This window comes from Anomaloglossus baeobatrachus, chromosome 2 (assembly GCF_048569485.1).
Source record: "Anomaloglossus baeobatrachus isolate aAnoBae1 chromosome 2, aAnoBae1.hap1, whole genome shotgun sequence".
Lineage (NCBI taxonomy): Eukaryota > Metazoa > Chordata > Amphibia > Anura > Aromobatidae > Anomaloglossus > Anomaloglossus baeobatrachus.
Genome location: NC_134354.1, coordinates 261175557 through 261195432, shown reverse-complemented (window position 1 = coordinate 261195432; position 19876 = coordinate 261175557). Strand labels below are relative to the sequence as shown.

The 19876-nt window shown below is 49.7% G+C and overlaps 1 pseudogene; it reads left to right on the top strand.

Moving 5' to 3' along the window:
- Window positions 1-19876, top strand: part of LOC142291333 (zinc finger CCCH domain-containing protein 11A-like) — a 183828-nt pseudogene that overhangs the window by 151731 nt on the left and 12221 nt on the right.

Sequence of the window (19876 nt, the reverse complement as noted above, 5' to 3'; positions counted from 1 at the left end):
TTACCTCCGGTAATGAACATCGCTTGTCTGCGGTTTTGCAGGGAAGTGATGTCATTACAGGAAGAGGAAGCCGTGCAGAGAGTAAACAAACACACAGATCACACACACACACACATCACAGACATAGAGCACAGACACATAGAACACACATAGAAAGAAAACGGAAATATAGAAAACAAAGAACGTGGGCTCAGCTGTATATTTACCTTCCAGCCGAGGTAAGCACACAGCGGCGGCCCGGTATTCTCAGGCTGGGGAGGGAGAGGGGCAGGGTTAATGTCCCCCGCCTCACTCCCACCTCACACAGCCGAGAATATCAGCCGCAGCTGCCCCGGGACTGTCGCATCCATTATGCGGCAGCACCGGCGTGTCCCCTGTTCTTCCTGCCGCCGTGTAGCAGTGGCGGTCAGGGTAATACAAGGGGTTAATGGTGGTGGATCACCGCCATTAACTCCAGGCTTGATCATGGCAGCGTCTATGTGACAGCTGACATGATCAACCCGTAAGTAAAGTGAATAAACACACACAGAAAAATACTTTATTTTAAATAAAACAAACAAGCCTCGTTCACCATTTTATTAACCCCTCCCGCAACAAAGCTCTGGCGTAATCCACAGCTCCAGCATAATCCACAGGCTCCTGCGCTGCTTACATCCAGCCGCGACTGTCACAGACACAGGCTGAATGCAGCAGACAGCAGAGGTAATTGCCGGTCATTTCCCACGGCCGGTAATGTGAACTCACTGCCGACCGTGGGAAATGCAACGATCTGTCCTCTATCTATCTATCCCTCTATCTATTCTTCTGTCTCTTTATCTATCTATCTCAGAGTGAAATGACTTTTTTTTTTTTCAATGTGCTTTATTGCATTGAATGCAGTAAAGCACATCCCAACCCGCACGCGGCAATACTGTGAACAGTACCGCGGCAAACCGCATGCGGTTTTCGGGTGCGGTTTGCCGCGGTTTTTTACCGCGGGTGCGGAAATCTTTGAATACCTGCGGAATTTTCTTGAGAAAATTCCATTTTCCAGTGCGCACATAGCCTAACAGCCACAGGTGGATCAGAGATCTGCTGTTAACAAGTTAAATCCCACTGTCAATCTCTAAAAGCTATATTTAACACGCGCTGGCAGGGGGCACATCATTCTTTGCTCCCATCGGGGCGCCTGTGACTAGGACTAGTAAATACAATAAAAAGTGGGATTTTTTTAAAAAACAAAAAAAATTGTCTATATGAAAAAAAATAAGAAAACACAAGTTGAAATCACCCACTTTTTTTCCCCATTAAAAAAATACACATTTGGTATCACTGCATTTGTAACATTCTGATCTATTGAAATATAAAATAAATGAATCCAATCAATAAACAACGTAACCAGAAAATAAATCAAAACACCAGAATTTACTTTTTTTTGGTCGCCAGAACATTGTAATAAAATGCAATGAGGCGATCATTTACCCCAAAATTGTATCCGAAAAAGTAAACTCTGGGCACATTAAAACACACAGTCCCAGATCACGAAAAATGAGGTCTCTGAAAATGGCAAAAATATTTTTTCAGAATTTTTTTTTTTTCTCAACTTTAAATTAAAATAACAAAAACAAAAAAACTATACATGGTTTATGACCTGGAGAAGCATACTGCCATCACAGGTTTACCATATAGTGAACATGGTAAATGAAACAACCATTGTGGAATTGCACATTTCTTTTTGCAATTTCAGCTCACTTGGATTTTTTTCCCCGCTTTCCAGAGTTATCCCTGATAAAATGATGTCATTCAAAGAAGGGAATTTTGTTACTTACCGTAAATTCCTTTTCTTCTAGCTCTTATTGGGAGACCCAGACGATTGGGTGTATAGCACTGCCTCCGGAGGCCACACAAAGCAATTACACTAAAAAGTGTAAGGCCCCTCCCCTTCTGGCTATACACCCCCAGTGGGATCACTGGCTCACCAGTTTTAGTGCAAAAGCAAGAAGGAGGAAAGCCAATAACTGGTTTAAACAAATTCTCTCCGAGTAACATCGGAGAACTGAAAACCGTTCAACATGAACAACATGTGTACCCGCAAACAAACCAAAAATCCCGAAGGACAACAGGGCGGGTGCTGGGTCTCCCAATAAGAGCTAGAAGAAAAGGAATTTACGGTAAGTAACAAAATTCCCTTCTTCTTCAGCTCTCTATTGGGAGACCCAGACGATTGGGACGTCCAAAAGCTGTCCCTGGGTGGGTAAAGAAATACCTCATGTTAGAGCTGCAAGACAGCCCTCCCCTACGGGGAGGCAACTGCCGCCTGCAGGACTCTTCTACCTAGGCTGGCGTCCGCCGAAGCATAGGTATGCACCTGATAATGTTTGGTGAAAGTGTGCAGACTCGACCAGGTAGCTGCCTGGCACACCTGTTGAGCCGTAGCCTGGTGTCGTAATGCCCAGGATGCACCCACGGCTCTGGTAGAATGGGCCTTCAGCCCTGATGGAACCGGAAGCCCAGCAGAACGGTAGGCTTCAAGAATTGGTTCTTTGATCCATCGAGCCAGGGTGGCCTTAGAAGCCTGCGACCCTTTGCGCTGACCAGCGACAAGGACAAAGAGTGCATCCGAACGGCGCAAGGGCGCCGTGCGGGAGATGTAGATTCTGAGTGCTCTCACCAGATCTAACAAATGTAAATCTTTCTCATACCGATGAACTGCATGAGGACAAAACGAAGGCAAAGAGATATCCTGATTAAGATGAAAAGAGGATACCACCTTCGGGAGAAACTCCTGAATGGGGCGCAGCACAACCTTGTCCTGGTGGAAGACCAGGAAGGGAGCCTTGGATGATAGTGCTGCCAGCTCAGACACTCTCCGAAGAGATGTGATCGCTACCAGAAAAGCCACTTTCTGTGATAGTCTAGAAAGTGAAACCTCCCTCAGAGGCTCGAAGGGCGGCTTCTGGAGGGCAACTAGTACCCTGTTCAGATCCCATGGATCTAACGGCCGCTTGTACGGGGGTACGATATGGCAAACCCCCTGTAGGAACGTGCGCACCTTAGGAAGGCGTGCCAAACGCCTCTGAAAAAAGACGGATAGCGCCGAGACCTGACCTTTAAGGGAGCTGAGCGACAAACCTTTTTCTAACCCAGATTGCAGGAAAGAAAGAAAGGTAGGCAATGCAAATGGCCAGGGAGACACTCCCTGAGCAGAGGACCAGGATAAGAATATCCTCCACGTTCTGTGGTAGATCTTAGCGGACGTGGGCTTCCTAGCCTGTCTCATGGTGGCAACGACCCCTTGGGACAATCCTGAAGACGCTAGGATCCAGGACTCAATGGCCACACAGTCAGGTTCAGGGCCGCAGAATTCCGATGGAAAAACGGCCCTTGGGACAGTAAGTCTGGTCGGTCTGGGAGTGCCCACGGTTGGCCGACCGTGAGCTGCCACAGATCCGGATACCACGCCCTCCTCGGCCAGTCTGGGGCGACAAGTATGACGCGGCTGCAATCGGATCTGATCTTGCGTAGCACTCTGGGCAAGAGTGCCAGAGGTGGAAACACATAAGGGAGCCGGAACTGCGACCAATCTTCCACTAGGGCGTCTGCCGCCAGCGCTCTTTGATCGCGAGACCGTGCCATGAAGGTTGGGACCTTGTTGTTGTGCCGTGACGCCATTAGGTCGACGTCCGGCACCCCCCAGCGGCGACAGATTTCCTGAAACACGTCTGGGTGAAGGGACCATTCCCCTGCGTCCATGCCCTGGCGACTGAGGAAGTCTGCTTCCCAGTTTTCTACGCCGGGGATGTGAACTGCGGATATGGTGGAGGCTGTGGCTTCCACCCACATCAGAATCCGCCGGACTTCCTGGAAGGCTTGCCGACTGCGTGTCCCCCCTTGGTGGTTGATGTATGCCACCGCTGTGGAGTTGTCCGACTGAATTCAGATCTGCCTTCCTTCCAGCCACTGCTGGAAGGCTAGTAGGGCAAGATACACTGCTCTGATTTCCAGAACATTGATCTGAAGGGTGGACTCCTGCCGAGTCCACGTACCCTGAGCCCTGTGGTGGAGAAAAACTGCTCCCCACCCTGACAGACTCGCGTCTGTCGTGACCACCGCCCAAGACGGTGGTAGGAAGGATCTTCCCTGTGATAATGAGGTGGGAAGAAGCCACCACTGCAGGGAGTCTTTGGCCGTCTGGGAAAGGGAGACTTTCCTGTCCAGGGATGTTGACTTCCCGTCCCATTGGCGGAGAATGTCCCATTGAAGTGGACGCAGATGAAACTGCGCAAACGGAACCGCCTCTATTGCCGCCACCATCTTCCCGAGGAAGTGCATGAGGCGTCTTAAGGAGTGCGACTGACTTTGAAGGAGAGCCTGCACCCCAGTCTGTAGAGACCGCTGCTTGTCCAGCGGAAGCTTCACTATCGCTGAGAGAGTATGAAACTCCATGCCAAGATACGTTAGTGATTGGGTCGGTGACAGATTTGACTTTGGGAAGTTGATGATCCACCCGAACGCCTGGAGAGTCTCCAGTGCAACATTCAGGCTGAGTTGGCATGCCTCTTGAGAGGGTGCCTTGACCAGTAGATCGTCCAAGTAAGGGATCACAGAGTGTCCGTGAGAGTGCAAGACTGCTACCACTGCCGCCATGATGTTGGTGAACACCCGAGGGGCTGTCGCCAGACCAAATGGCAGAGCTACGAACTGAAGATGGTCGTCTCCTATCACGAAGCGTAGAAAGCGTTGGTGCTCTGTAGCAATCGGCACGTGGAGATAAGCATCTTTGATGTCTATTGATGCTATGAAATCTCCTTGAGACATTGAGGCAATGACTGAGCGGAGGGATTCCATCCGGAACCGCCTGGCGTTCACATGCTTGTTGAGCAGTTTTAGGTCCAGAACAGGACGGAAGGAGCCGTCCTTTTTTGGAACCACAAAGAGATTGGAGTAAAATCCTCGCCCCCGTTCCTGAGGGGGGACAGGGATCACGACTCCTTCTGCTCTTAGAGAGTCCACCGCCTGCAGCAGGGCATCTGCTCGGTTGGGGTGTGGGGAGGTTCTGAAGAACCGAAGTGGAGGTCGAGAACTGAACTCGATTCTGTACCCGCGAGACAAAATGTCTGTTACCCACCGGTCCTTGACCTGTGACAGCCAAATGTCGCAAAAGCGGGAGAGCCTGCCACCGACCGAGGATGCGGAGGGAGGAGGCCGAAAGTCATGAGGTAGCCGCTTTGGAAGCGGTTCCTCCATTTGCTTTCCTGGGGCGTGAGTGAGCCCGCCAGGAATCTGAGCTCCCTTGTTCTTTCTGAGTCCTTTTGGACGAGGAGAATTGGGCCTTGCCCGAGCCTCGAAAGGACCGAAACCTCGACTGCCACCTTTTCTGTTGAGGTTTACTTGCTCTGGGCTGTGGTAAGGAAGAGTCCTTACCCTTGGACTGTTTTATGATTTCAGCCAATGGCTCACCAAACAGTCTGTCTCTAGATAATGGCAAGCTGGTTAAGCATTTTTTGGAACCAGCATCTGCTTTCCAGTCCTTTAACCACAAGGCTCTGCGCAAAACCACAGAATTGGCGGACGCCATAGCGGTACGGCTCGTAGATTCTAGGACAGCATTGATAGCATAGGTCGCAAACGCAGACATTTGCGAAGTTAGGGACGCCACCTGCGGCACTGCTGGATGTATGATAGCATCCACCTGTGCTAAACCAGCTGAAATAGCTTGGAGTGCCCACACGGCCGCGAATGCTGGAGCAAACGACGCGCCGATAGCTTCATAGACAGATTTCAACCAAAGGTCCATCTGTCTGTCGTTGGCATCTTTAAATGAAGCGCCATCCTCTACTGCGACTATGGATCTAGCCGCAAGCTTGGAAATTGGGGGATCCACCTTTGGACACTGGGTCCAGCGTTTGGCCACCTCAGAGGGAAAAGGATAACGGGTATCCTTAGAACGTTTAGAGAAACGCTTGTCTGGATGAGCGTCGTGTTTCTGGATCGATTCTCTGAAGTCAGAGTGGTCCAAAAAAGCACTTAATTTACGCTTGGGATACAGGAAATGGAACTTCTCCTGCTGTGCCGCTGCCTCCTCTGCAGAAGGGGCTGGGGGAGAAATATCCAACAGTCTATTAATTGCCGATATAAGGTCATTAACCATGGCGTCACCATCAGGGGCATCCAGATTGAAAGGAGCCTCAGGATTAGAATCCTGATCACCGTCCTCAGTCTCATCACAGAGAGACTCTTCTCGCTGAGACCCTGAGCAGTGTGATGACGTGGAGGGTCTTTCCCAGCGAGCTCGCTTAGGCTGCCTGGGACTGTCATCTGAGTCAGAGACTTCAGCCTGTGATGCTTGAGACCCCCTTGAAGTACGGATTAGTTCCAACTGAGGGGGACCGGAGAGCATAGACACAGCAGTGTCCATGGTCTGAGTAACTGGCCTGGACTGCAAGGTCTCCAGGATTTTTGACATAGTCACAGACATTTTATCAGGAAAAACTGCAAAGTCTGTCCCCGTCACCGGGGCAGGGTTCACAGGCGTCTCTGCCTGGGCTACCACCACATTAGGCTCTGGCTGACGAAGTGCCACTGGGACTGAACATTGCACACAATGTGAGTCTTTGGAGCCTGCCGGTAGATCAGCCCCACATGCAGTACAAACAGTGTACACAGCCTGTGCCTTGGCACCCTTGCGTTTTGCGGATGACATGTTGCTGCCTCCTCAGAGCAGTACAGGGTGTCCAGCCAAGAAGCGACCTTACAGTGCAACTATATATATATATGGTACTAAGAAAAAAGTACACTAATATAACACTGAGGCACTAGTGGGGCCAGCACTAAAGTGCAGCTTACCGCCCGCTTAGGAGCGGGTGTGTGGTCGCCGAATTCCCTTTAGTCTGGGTCTCCCAGAGCCTGCTGCCTTTCCCCAGCCAGACCGCATGTGTAATGGCTGCCGGCGTCCTTGTGGAGAGGGGGGGCGGGCCCTGGGCGTATACAGACGAAGAGCGGGAAGCCTGCTTCCCACTGTGCCTAGTGAGAGGGCTGGAGCATGTAAATAAGCTCCAGCCCTCGGCGCTGCCAATTGAGCAGCGTCTCTCCCCTACCCTGATTGACAGGGTGGGGGCGGGAACGAAGCGGCGCTAGGCCGCAGAAGCCGGGGGCTAAAGTTAGAAGCGCCGCCGCCGTAAAAGCGCGGTCGGCGCAAAGTCCCCGGCGCACCACAAGTCGCAGCTGCGCCGCCGCTCCAGTAGCGGTCGGCGCAGTAGTTCCCAACATGTAACGTCACTCAGCAAAGCTGCAGTGACCTAACCCCAGCGCACAGCGCTACTGTCCCCGGCGCACTATAACGCTCAGCAAGCCTTGAGAGTGTCCGTGCCTGCCGGGGACACAGAGTACCTGAAAGTTGCAGGGCCTTGTCCCTGAACGGCACCCCCGCTCCAAATCCAGCAGGTTCTCTGGGTCTGTGGATGGAGCCCGGCCTCAGGGCTTGGAGGCCGGTAAGATCCCACTTCCACAGAGCCCTCCAGGGGATGTGGAAGGAAAACAGCATGTGGGCTCCAGCCTCTGTACCAGCAATAGGTACCTCAACCTTACAAGCACCACCGCGGGTGAGAAGGGAGCATGCTGGGGGCCCCATATGGGCCCTCTTTTCTTCCATCCGATATAGCCAGCAGCTACTGCTGACTACAAACAGTGGAGCTATGCGTGGATGTCTGACCTCCTTCGCACAAAGCAGAAAACTGGTGAGCCAGTGATCCCACTGGGGGTGTATAGCCAGAAGGGGAGGGGCCTTACACTTTTTAGTGTAATTGCTTTGTGTGGCCTCCGGAGGCAGTGCTATACACCCAATCGTCTGGGTCTCCCAATAGAGCGCTGAAGAAAGTACAATATGTCCCACAAAAACAAGCCCTCGTACAGCTATGGGGACAGAAAAATAAAATAGTTATGGCTCTTGGAAGAAGGGGAGGAAAAAAACAAAGGCACAAAAACTGAAAATCACAAGGTATTGTCCAGGACTGAGAGATTGTTGACCTATCCTTAGGATACGTCATAAAATTTGGATTTGTAGGGGCCTGACCTCTGGCACATCAGCTGATGTTATTGATGGCCGCATCCATAATCTAAAAGGTGGAAAGAGCTAACACCCCACAGTTCCATGTACAGTATGCGCCATATGCTGTATTGTCCAGTACTGCAGTTAAGCTCCTATTTCAGTATGAGCTGAACTGTGGTACCAGGTGTCAGCAGAGCGGTGGGGGATGGCGGGTGTTGTACACCCCCAATCTGAAATTGGACCTATTGATGACCTATTCAGATCTCAGTCCGGTACAACACTTTTGAATGATCTCCCCAGCGATCCCAGAAATAAACTGTGCAGAGAGCTGAATAAATGTTTTGGAGGTCAAACATGCTCCTCTCCTCGATTCATTGAGGGGTCTGCTGTGGGCTGACCACCTTAACTCACGAAATGCATAATTGTTAAAGGGAATCTGTCAGCACAGGGTGACTGTGCAAGCCAAGTACAGCCACTTAGTGCATCCTTGGCGTGGCCCAGCATTTACGTGCACCTTCCAACTGACTTTTTACCTCTATCTCCCCCTTTTCTGGCTCTATACAGCCAGAGCTGTCAATCCAAGGAAATAGATGGGATACAAGAAGGTATGAAGCTGCACTTAAATGTTGGGCCACATCAAAAATGACTGAGCACCTCTTCTTGGTCTGAACAGTTATTCCATGCCGACAGTCCCTTTTAGAGAGAGGACTCGCCATCTTTATTCTGTGGGAATATTCCTAGGTTGGGGTAACCGGTCACTTCTCGGGGTGCCCAGTCTTGTGTGCTTTCTTGGTGCAGGTTTGCATATTCTAGGTTCTAAACGAATTTTCAACCAACATCAATTTAATAACCAGAAGGAGCAATTTCTGTGGTCAATCAGATTGAAAGATAGTACCACCACCCCATGATTATAATAAGTGGATATACAACTGATTCAAGGATTGATACAATGACAATGACTTGATTACAAGACAGTGCACAAGGTGGCGTACCTAAAGCGGTGGAGGAAAAAATCAGAGTGTCCGATTGATAAGTAATAAGGCTCTATACAGCCTCCGGGAGAAGCCCAACACACAGGAATAAGTCAAAGTGTACAACCCCGTGGTGGGTGATAAACCCAGAGTGACTGTATAAAAAGAGAAGTATAAGACTGGGGGCGTATCTATAACACTACGAGAGGTAGGGCGGACCTGTTTACGTCACACCCGTCACGTGAGGTTATCACGTGGGGCGGTGACTGGTGGGGGTCAATTCTTGTGCCCTACGTAGTGATGACGCGCTTCCCCGTCTGTGCGCTGCATTGGTGTGTACAATGCGCATGCGCCATATGAGATGTTCCGATTGGTTGGGATGCTGTATTTATGTTCTCATTCTGCCGATATGACGCCACGCCCCCCTGACGAAGGCTAGCGCCGAAACGTGCGTAGGCGGGACTTGGCGTCATCTCAGCGGTGAGTAAAGTGATCTCCGGTCTTATACTTCTCTTTTTATACAGTCACTCTGGGTTTATCACCCACCACGGGGTTGTACACTTTGACTTATTCCTGTGTGTTGGGCTTCTCCCGGAGGCTGTATAGAGCCTTATTACTTATCAATCGGACACTCTGATTTTTTCCTCCACCACTTTAGGTACGCCACCTTGTGCACTGTCTTGTAATTACACCCCCTGTTCTTTATTATTTTACTTTGGTTTCAATAAAGATTTACCTTTTACTAACTTGCTCTCTGATTCGTTTGTGTGTGAATTGGTGGTATATTCTAGATTCTGTAATGTCTGTGATACCTTTTGTGAATTCTTGAATCCAATAGAGGATATGACTTTAGCATCTCTTAATGTGCGCTGCTCTGTTGTGTAGCTATTTTCCTCTACATGTCATACACGGTGGGGTTTTCCTATACAAGCCTGTAGCTTATTATATTACTTACCAAGGTTGGGCCTGCCCATTGTTATGGAAGAGAAGGCTCCTTACCCACCACCACCTTGTCTAATCAGACTACCTTGCTGCTTGTAGTTGAGGATATCGCCACATTTTTTATAGTAGTTTTGGCTTTGTTGAAATAATCTGCAGGCAATATTGTAGATATCTTCTAGTGCCAGGCTGCAGTGCAATAGGGTGCTTGTGTACTTCTTTGGTTCTCCGGGCCATGGCCATGAAGTGCCAGCAATGTATATTGTACGCCTCATTTTAGTTGCCAAACAGAATGTCTGGTCCCTAATTGAGATGTTTTTATTTGTTTTGTTTGCAGAGACCATTGTTAATACCGGAGCTAACTTCCATATTAAGACTCTTCAAGAAATTCGTCAGGAAAAATCCAATCAAAGGCTGTAACAGGAGGTCTCGAGTTCATCTTCTCAAAATGAAGAGAAAATTGACGTTAAAACCCAGCCTTCCTCCAACCCTCAAGCAGGAATTTACATCAAATCATTGCGCGAAATTCAGGCAGAAAAGAGACTAAGACAACTAAAAGATGTGGTTGAGAAATGTGAGACCGCAAAAGATGAAAATGATGGCAAGGCAGATAAAGATCTAGAGGAAAAACCTGATGGAAGGACAGCACAACATCGCATTGTCCCATCTGAAAATACACAAAAACAGGCTGGTTTTAATTGGAGACGTCAGGGTAAAAGAAATATTAAACGGGATATTGTAACTGACAATAATTCCACCAATGTCAGTACCACAAAACCTCTGTCTGTGAGTGTGAATGGACCAAAATGCCGTATGCAGTCAATAGAAAAAGTTAGAGTAAAAACACTGGAAGAAATCCGACAAGAGAAAGCTCTCCGTCTCCAACAAACCCCAAAATCTGAGAATGTGGAGTCTACATCTCCACCACAGGCACCCTCACACCACAGAAAGATCCTCCGGATCTCCAAACTCCCAGGTAAATAACCTCATGGGAAAGGTGTGAGTAACTACAATAGTCTGCAGCCATTGACTTGTCTGGATCTCATACTTATCATCAGGGCACACATCAGTCATCAGCAAGGCTAAGTTTTGCAATACATATTTCTCCTCTGCGCCCTTATAACTAACTTCCCACTTCCATGGTCAAGAAAAACTGTAAACCCAATCATGACCAGCCAATTTTTCATATTGATATATGTATATAGATATAGATATATATAATTTCACTTTTGTTTTTGCTTCCATTTTTCATATTGATATATATATAGAGAGAGAAAAGGCCTTTTGTATATATAGAAAAAGTCTTATCTTTGATTTCAGATCATGAAAAATGGGAGCAAAAACAAGTGTTGAGTTTCTATTTTTGTCCAGGGTGATTATAAAAGATTCATCCGATTTTAAGTAGATATATTTGAAAATGTCTTAGATGCACAATAGTGAATGACACATGGTGGAGAACATAAACTGTACAAGTCTTTATTGTTCTATGTGTCCTTTTGTTACCCGACATATCTATGCAGTAATCCGGTTTGATGCAAACACACTGCAGCATGTCCCCATCAGTGGTCATTAGAGTGGCATAGAGTTTGTATCGGATGCCGTGGGTTAAAATAATCTGATTTAACCAGTTTAGTTTGGCATGTTAAAGGGAATTTGTCACCAAGTTTTTTGCTCCCCCCCCCCATCTGAGAGCAGCATAATGTTAGAGCAGAGACCCTGATTCCAGTGATGTCACTTACTGGGCTGTTTGTCATTTTGATAAAATCAATGTTTTCTCTGCTGCAAATTTAGCAGTTATACAGAGCTCACATGAATATGCTGAACTACCTGCAGCACACCAAGTAGTCCTCTAATGTTAATCTACTGTTGATTAAACAAAAATTTTATTGAAACTACACTAAGCAACCCAGTAAGTGACACATCGCTGGAATCAGGATCTCTTCCCCTACATTATGCTGCACTCAGATTAGGGGGCAAAAACTTGGTGACCGATTCCCTTTAAGGTTCTGATCCAAGATACAATTGATTGGCCCCGCTGTGGCTGATCCTTATTTTAGGTCTATGGACCACTTAAGACGAGAGTCGGGAAAGGAGGAATAATACTGAATGAATAAGAGGAATAGAGTCCAAAAATAGTTCAGTGCAGTGTGTTTAGAAACTATGGGTTCTTATCTAACTTTGGCACTCCTGTACACAGCTGTAGCACATTGTTACCTTGTGCCACTATGGCTCCTGGGGTACGATCCTTGCCACAGACCTGCATGAATTTGTATGTTCTCTGCCGGTTTGTGTGGGTACGTCTGGGTACTGAGGTTTTGTTTCTTTCTTTAGACTTCAGAAGCATGCCTATGGAAGTGGTAATAGTGTGCATGGGTGGGTATGAGGAAGGGAAATTAGTCTTTTTTGGGTCAGGAACTGATGTGTGTGGTTACATTCTGTGTTCAGTGCTTCCCCGTATCTATATATATAATTGCCTTAGTCTGTCTGTCTGTCTGTCTGTCTGTCTGTCTGTCTTGCTCCAAAATTGTGTCATTACGGTGACCCAAAGCTGAGCCCGCCCCCCCCCCGCACAGATTGGCCGCTCGGCTCCGCCCCCCCCCCACAGATTGGTCGCTCGCCTCGGCCTGGCCCCGCCCTCCGCATGGATTGCCCGCTCGCCTCGGCCCTCCGCACGCATCGCCAGACATAACCTTGCGCTGCTGGGATCGTGACGGAGCCGGTGTACGCTGGTAACCATTATACACATCGGGTAACTAAGGTCCCTTAGTTACCCGATGTGTATCATAGTTACCAGTGTACACCGGCTCCGTCACGATCCCAGCAGCGCCAGACATAACCTTGCGATGCTGGGATCGTGACGGAGCCGGTGTACGCTGGTAACCATTATACACATCGGGTAACTAAAGTCCCTTAGTTACCCGATGTGTATCATAGTTACCAGTGTACACCGGCTCCGTCACGATCCCAGCAGCGCCAGACATACCCTTGCGATGCTGGGATCGTGACGGAGCCGGTGAACGCTGGTAACCATTATACACATCGGGTAACTAAGGTCCCTTAGTTACCCGATGTGTATCATAGTTACCAGCGTACACCAGCTCCCGGTACACATGTGCAGGGAGCCGGCATTATACTCCTCTTCCCCCAGGACTACTCCTCCTATTATAGTCCTCCTAATATACTCCTCTCTGAGTATAATAGGAGAACTATTATAGCATGGGGGATGGGTGCACAGCATGGGGGATGTAGCACGATGGGGGGTGCGCAGCATGGGGGATGTAGCACGATGGGGAGTGCGCAGCATGGGGGATGGAGCACGATGGGGAGTGTGCAGCATGGGGGATGGAGCACGATGGGGGGTGCGCAGCATCGGGGATGAAGCACGATGGGGAGTGCGCAGCATGGGGGATGGAGCACGATGGGGGGTGCGCAGCATCGGGGATGGAGCACGATGGGGAATGCGCAGCATAGGGGATGGAGCACGATGGGGGTTGGGCAGCATGGGGGATGGAGCACGATGGGGGATGGAGCACGATGGGGGGTGCGCAGCATGGGGGATGGGGGGTGCGCAGCATGGGGGATGGAGCACGATGGGAGGTGCACACCTCCCCCCAACACACAAACACAACACACCACACACACACTGGGAACCACAAACACCGCCCTACACAGACACCCACACACACAACGCCGCACACACACACAACACCCAACACACAAACACCGCGGCATACATAAATATACGCACATACCGCACAATACACACATTGCACAAAACATACCTCCCCCCAAAACACACCACACCCACACAAACCACGCAACACACACACACACGCTACAGACATACAGCGCTCCACAAACAACGCAACACACATACAACACCGCTCTCACCCCCCGCCACACCCAGACAACACCCAGAACATGTACAGTGCCCTACACAAACACTTGGTAACTACACACAACAAGATCTATATATCTATATATATATATATATATATATATATATATATATATATATATATATATATATATATATATATATATATAACAAAAATCATGCATGAACTACACAATGCATAAATTCTAGAATACCCGATGCGTAGAATCGGGCCACCTTCTAGTAATAAATAACGGCATACCAGACTCCCAGAAGATATCTGCTCTACTTACCACGACTATCACCTGTGTCTGTGAATTTTCAGTAACCTCATCTGAATTGCGTGTGTGTGCTTTCAGCTTTTTATACTATGTATCTATCCGATGACTGCATAAATTGTGTATGTTCTTTAACAGGGAGGACAGATGCAAAACTGTACCCATCGACTGACAAGCCAACCCCTGCCGAAGAGGTAAGGTATTTTGTTGGAAAGCCTGATGCTTCTAATCACATTCTTATAGAGAATGACAATAAGACACATTTTGCGTGTGTTGACCACATTTTCTCCATACAGACATCAGTGACAATCAGATCTTCTGTGAAAATGTCCAGTCCAAAAGAAGAATTAAAAAAAAATATCGCCGCCAAAATGGAGAGCAGCGTATTGTCTGCAGACTCTCCTGTGTCTCCACTGAAACGTGGAAGAGATACAGAAGTGTTTAAGCCAGCGCAGCTAACAGCTGACAAAAGAGGTATGTGTAGTAAATTCTGAGAATGTTGAATGAACAGCAGTACCTGTATAAGGTATAGTTTCACACATCCGGCTTTTCGCCGGATTCAGCGCACACCAGTACAGTGTATACAGTACAATGGCAGTGCGACAAGCTCCAGTCACATGCTGTCATGTGACCGGAGCATGTGACCCAGACGTTACAGCCCTGCCACTGTACTGTTTACACTGTACTGGCATGCGCCGAATCCGGCAAACCGGCGAAAAGCTAGATGTGTGAAACTAGCCTAAGGGATAGTTGGTTTGATGGTGGAATTTGTTTGAGTATTCAGTTTGTATATGTCTCACAGTGCAGGTGGCTGCAGATTTGTACTTAGAGGTTGTACGGGACTCAATTTTTATGTTCGTGAAAAAACAAACCGAAACAAAAACAGGATGATGCTAACAAAGGCAACCACCTGCTTGTTGTACTTGGTGGCGGCACAGAGCAGTCAATGGCTGCTCCTGCTGGAAATTCAGCTGCTCTAAGTCAACAGAGCAGCTCTTCTTACAGGCTGCTGTCAACAAGGCGTGACTGTCGCTGTCATGCTGTTTGACAGCAGTCTTCCCACAGTTAGGCTGTTAATGTGACGTCAGCGGAAGCCAGTTAATCGCAGGCAGGAGCAGAAGTGCCGTGTATATCTTCTCTATGCCGACAGAGATTGGTGTCGAGCACAACAGGCGGGTAGTTAGAACTAACAGGCATGGGTAGTTAATAAGACACATTGTAAAATAAAACAAATATATATCCCCTTTAACCCCTTCATGACCAATAAGGTACCACTACATCACTGGTCATGTAGCAGGAGTCACCACCGGCTGCTGTGGTGAGGTGGCGTTGATCTCTGCACAGGTCTGCTATTTTGAACAGCAGACATGTGGGGCTAACAGGTGCGGCTGGGTCCGCGATCCACCCGCGCCTGCTTGCCACTTAAATCACGCTGTCAAATATTGACAGTGCAGTTTAAATGTCCGTGGCTGGGATCGCACCGTTCCTGGTGGCCCTATGATATGATCACAGGGAGCCGATGGTTGACAGGGTAGCTCGGGGTCATGTGATGACCCCTGACGTGTTTCCTGTAAGAGCTGACAGAGCACCAGCTCTCACAGGAACGCTACATTTCTGCAAATCAGAGCTGTTTTGTTGGGTTTTTTTTAACACCTTTAGATAAAAGTAAAAGTTCATATGTTTGTTATGTACAAAGTCGTACCGATGTGAGGCATCATAATGACACCATAGTTTTCCCATATAGTCAGCATTGAATAAAATATCCCAAGAACAATCATGGAATTGAACTTTTTTTTTTCAACTTCACTGCACTTGGAATTTTTTTTTTTGTTTTCCAGTACACAATATGGTAAAACTAATGGTTTCATTCAAAAGTACAACTCATCCCGAAATAAGTAAGCCCTCATATGGCAAGATTAATGGAAAAATAAAAGTTATGGCTCTCGGAAGAAGGGGAGGAAAAATAAAAAATCGCCCGGGGTGAAGGGGTTAATAAGTGCTATATATTTTTAACAGCATCATTTCTACCACAAGTGTAACTTGCAGATCCTGATGGTATAACGCTTTAGAAAACAACCATGCTACCTTTCATGCTTGTTCTGAGGAAATTGTAGCTATGCTTTAAATGTAAATTTCTTTGTCGCTCCATTGGGAGACCCAGACAATTGGGTGTATAGCTTCTGCCTCCGGAGGCCACACAAAGTATTACACTCAAAAGTGTAACCCCTCCCCTCTGCCTATACACCCTCCCGTGCCTCACGGGCTCCTCAGTTTTATGCTTTGTGTGGAAGGAGGCACACATCCACTCATGCATTCCCATTTTAGTCAGCAGCAGCTGCTGATATTATCGGATGGAAGAAAAGAGGGCTCCCACGGGGCCCCCGGCATGCTCCCTTCTCACCCCACTACGTCGGCGGTGCTGTTAAGGTTGAGGTACCCATTGCGGGTACAGAGGCTGGAGCCACATGCCGTTTTCCTTCACCATCCCTTGCGGGCTCTGGGAGAAGTGGGATCCTGAGCGGTCATCCAGGTACTGGGACCGTGCTCCCTCCGCAGCCCCTGTGTGGAATCTGCCGGACCGGAGTATTTTCGTTATCAGGGACCGGGCCCTGCATCTGTCAGGTACTCTGTGTCCCCATGGGGACGGTTCATGGAGCGCCTGGCACCCGGACGCTGCAAGTGCTGCTAGACCGTGAAAGCCGGGGGACTTCCGCGCCGACCGCGCCTGTTTGTCGGCCGCGGTCATAAATTTAGTCCCCGGCTTCAGTTGCGGCCTACTTGAAAAATCTCGCCCCCGGACCTGTCTGTCAGGGTAGGGGCGGGACAGCCGACCGGACGCTGCCTGGGACACAGCGGCTGCTGATCCGCGAAAGCCGGGGGACTTCCGCGCCGACCGCGCCTGCTTGTCGGCCGCGGTCATAAATTTAGTCCCCGGCTTCAGTTGCAGCCTACTGGCAAGACTCCCGCCCCCGGACCTGTCTGTCAGGGTAGGGGCGGGACAGTCGTCCTGACGTCGGCAGTGAGGGCCGGAGCATCCTGTATGCTGCCTCCCCCCTCTGTGATCACAATAGGGACCCCAGATTCCCACACTTTTTCCTGGTGCCGCCCACCGCTCCACTCCCCCTCTGAGAGCTCCAGCAGCCGTTTTTTTTCAGAATTCTGCGCTGGAGAATCATCAGAAAAGAGCTTTTCACTGCTGGGAGACCTGGAGCAGGGAATCTGGAGGACACACACGCCGCTTTTTAGCGGTCGGTAAGCCACACCGGTCATCCGGTGTCGGTCCCCCTGGGTTGCCTGAATAGATACGTATTATATATCTTTATATATATATATCTCTGTTCGGCCGGGCTGTATACTCTTCCCTTATACCCTCTGTGATCACTCTCCTGGAACACAACGGCATGTCGTCCACAAGGAGCAAGAGCGCTAGGGCACAGGGTTTCTTTGCGACCTGTACCTCTTGTGGGGCTATGTTGCCTGCGGGTTCCACCTACCCTCACTGTGAGCAATGCTCGACCCCTGTTACACTGACTCAGCCGGAACCGCGACCACTTTTTGGCCCCTCGGCTCAGGTAGACCCCCATGCTACCACTGTCCAGGCAGCAGGGACAGAGTTTGCAGTGTTTGCTGAGATGCCCTTTGAGTCACTTTCACAATCCATGGCTAAGTCTATGGACAAATGGTCTGCCAAGCTGCTAGAAGCCTTGCAGTCCAGACCGGTCCTTACACAGACCCAGGACACTGTTGGATCGGCGCCTCCAGGTCTCTCTCGGTCCACGCCGCAGCGCGCTCCCGGGGTGGGCTCTAGGTTTCACGTGGAGGACTCCTCCACGGACCACAGCCCCAGACCAGCTAAGCGGGCCCGCTTGGAATCATCAGCTTCATCACGCTGCTCAGGTTCCCGGCTGGAGGACAAAGCGGAGGACGAAGCGGAGGTCGCAGCTCAGGGCTCTGACCATGACGTTGCCCTCAACCTTGATACACCTAAAGGGGACGCCTTAGTAAATGATCTTATCTCGTCCATCAACCAGGTGTTAGATCTATCTCCCCCGCCTCCACCTATAGAAGAGTCGGCTTCTCAGCAGGAGAACCACCATTTTCAGTTCCCCAAACGTACACGGAGTGCGTTTTTCGACCACTCTAACCTCAAGGATGCTGTCCAGAAACCCAGAGCGGTTCCGGACAAGCACTGTACTAAGCGCCTTGCTGACACACGTTACCCCTTCCCCTCTGACGTAGTTAAGGGTTAGGCTCTGTGTCCCAAGGTGGATCCTCCAGTCTCTAGATTGGCGGCTAGATCTGTGGTATCGGTTGCAGATGGCTCATCGCTAAAAGATGCCACCGACAGGCAGATAGAGCTCCTGGTGAAATCCATCTATGAAGCCACGGGCGCGTCCTTTGCCCCGGCTTTTGCAGCCGTGTGGGCACTCCAAGCTATCTCGGCTTGTCTAACCGAGATTAATGCGGTCACACGTACTTCTGCTCCGCAGGTTGCGTCTTGACTTCTCAGGCGTCGGCGTTTTCTTCATACGTCATGAATGCAGTCCTAGGCTCTGCTAGCCGTACAGCGGTCGCATCCGCTAATTCTGTGGCAGTCCGCAGAGCCATGTGGCTGCGCGAATGGAAGGCAGCCTCGGCTTCCAAGGGATTCCTAACCGGTTTGCCGTTTTCTGGCGACCGATTGTTTGGAGAACGATTGGATGAGAGGGAAAGGACTCCTCCTTACCCCAGTCCAGACCGAAGCGACCTCAGCAACGTAAGATACAATCGAGGTTTCGGTCCTTTCGCCCCTCCGCCAAGTCCCAATCCTCTTCGTCCAATAGGCCGGAGAAAGGTCAGAGGAACTCCTACGCGTGGCGGTCTAAGTCACGCCCCCAAAAGGCGGCCAGAGGCACTGCCTCCAAGGCGGCCTCCTCATGACTCTTGGCATCCCCAAACCGCATCCTCGGTCGGTGGCAGGCTCTCCCGCTCTGAAGACAGAAGAAGTTGTGATTCCCGTCCCCCCTCAGGAACAGGGGCGCGGCTTTTACTCCAACTTGTTCGTGGTGCCAAAGAAGGACGGTTCATTCCGTCCCGTTCTGGAACTCAAACTGCTCAACAGATATGCGGGAACCGGACGGTTCAGGATGGAATCTCTCCGCTCGGTCATCGCTTCGATGTCACAGGGAGACTTTCTCGCATCGATCGACATCAAAGAGGCTTATCTCCATGTGCCGATCGCATCCGAACATCAACGCTTCTTGCGTTTCGCTATAGGGGACGAACTCCTTCAGTTCGTGGCATTGCCTTTCAGCTTGGCGACAGCCCCACGGGTTTTCACCAAAGTCATGGCATCCGTTGTGGCGGTCCTACACTCCCAAGGCCACTCGGTGATTCCCTACTTAAACGATCTCCTAGTCAGGGCACCGTCTCGGGAGGCGTGTCAACACAGCCTTACCGTCGCTCTGGAGACTCTCCAGCAGTTCGGGTGGATCATCAACTTTCCAAAATCCAAGTTGACACCGACCCAGTCATTGGCCTACCTTGGGATGGAGTTTCATATTCAGTCAACTACCACTGGACAAACAGCTTTCTCTGCAAGCAGTGGTGCAATCTCTTCTTCAGAGTCAGTCTCACCCATTGAGGTGCCTCATGCACTTCCTAGGGCAGATGGTGGCAGCGATGGAGGCAGTGCCCTTCGCGCAATTTCATCTACGCCCACTCTAATGGGACATTCCACAAGTGGGACAAGAGATCGACTTCCCTCGACAAGAATGTCTCTCTTTCCCTGGCAACCAAGACGTCT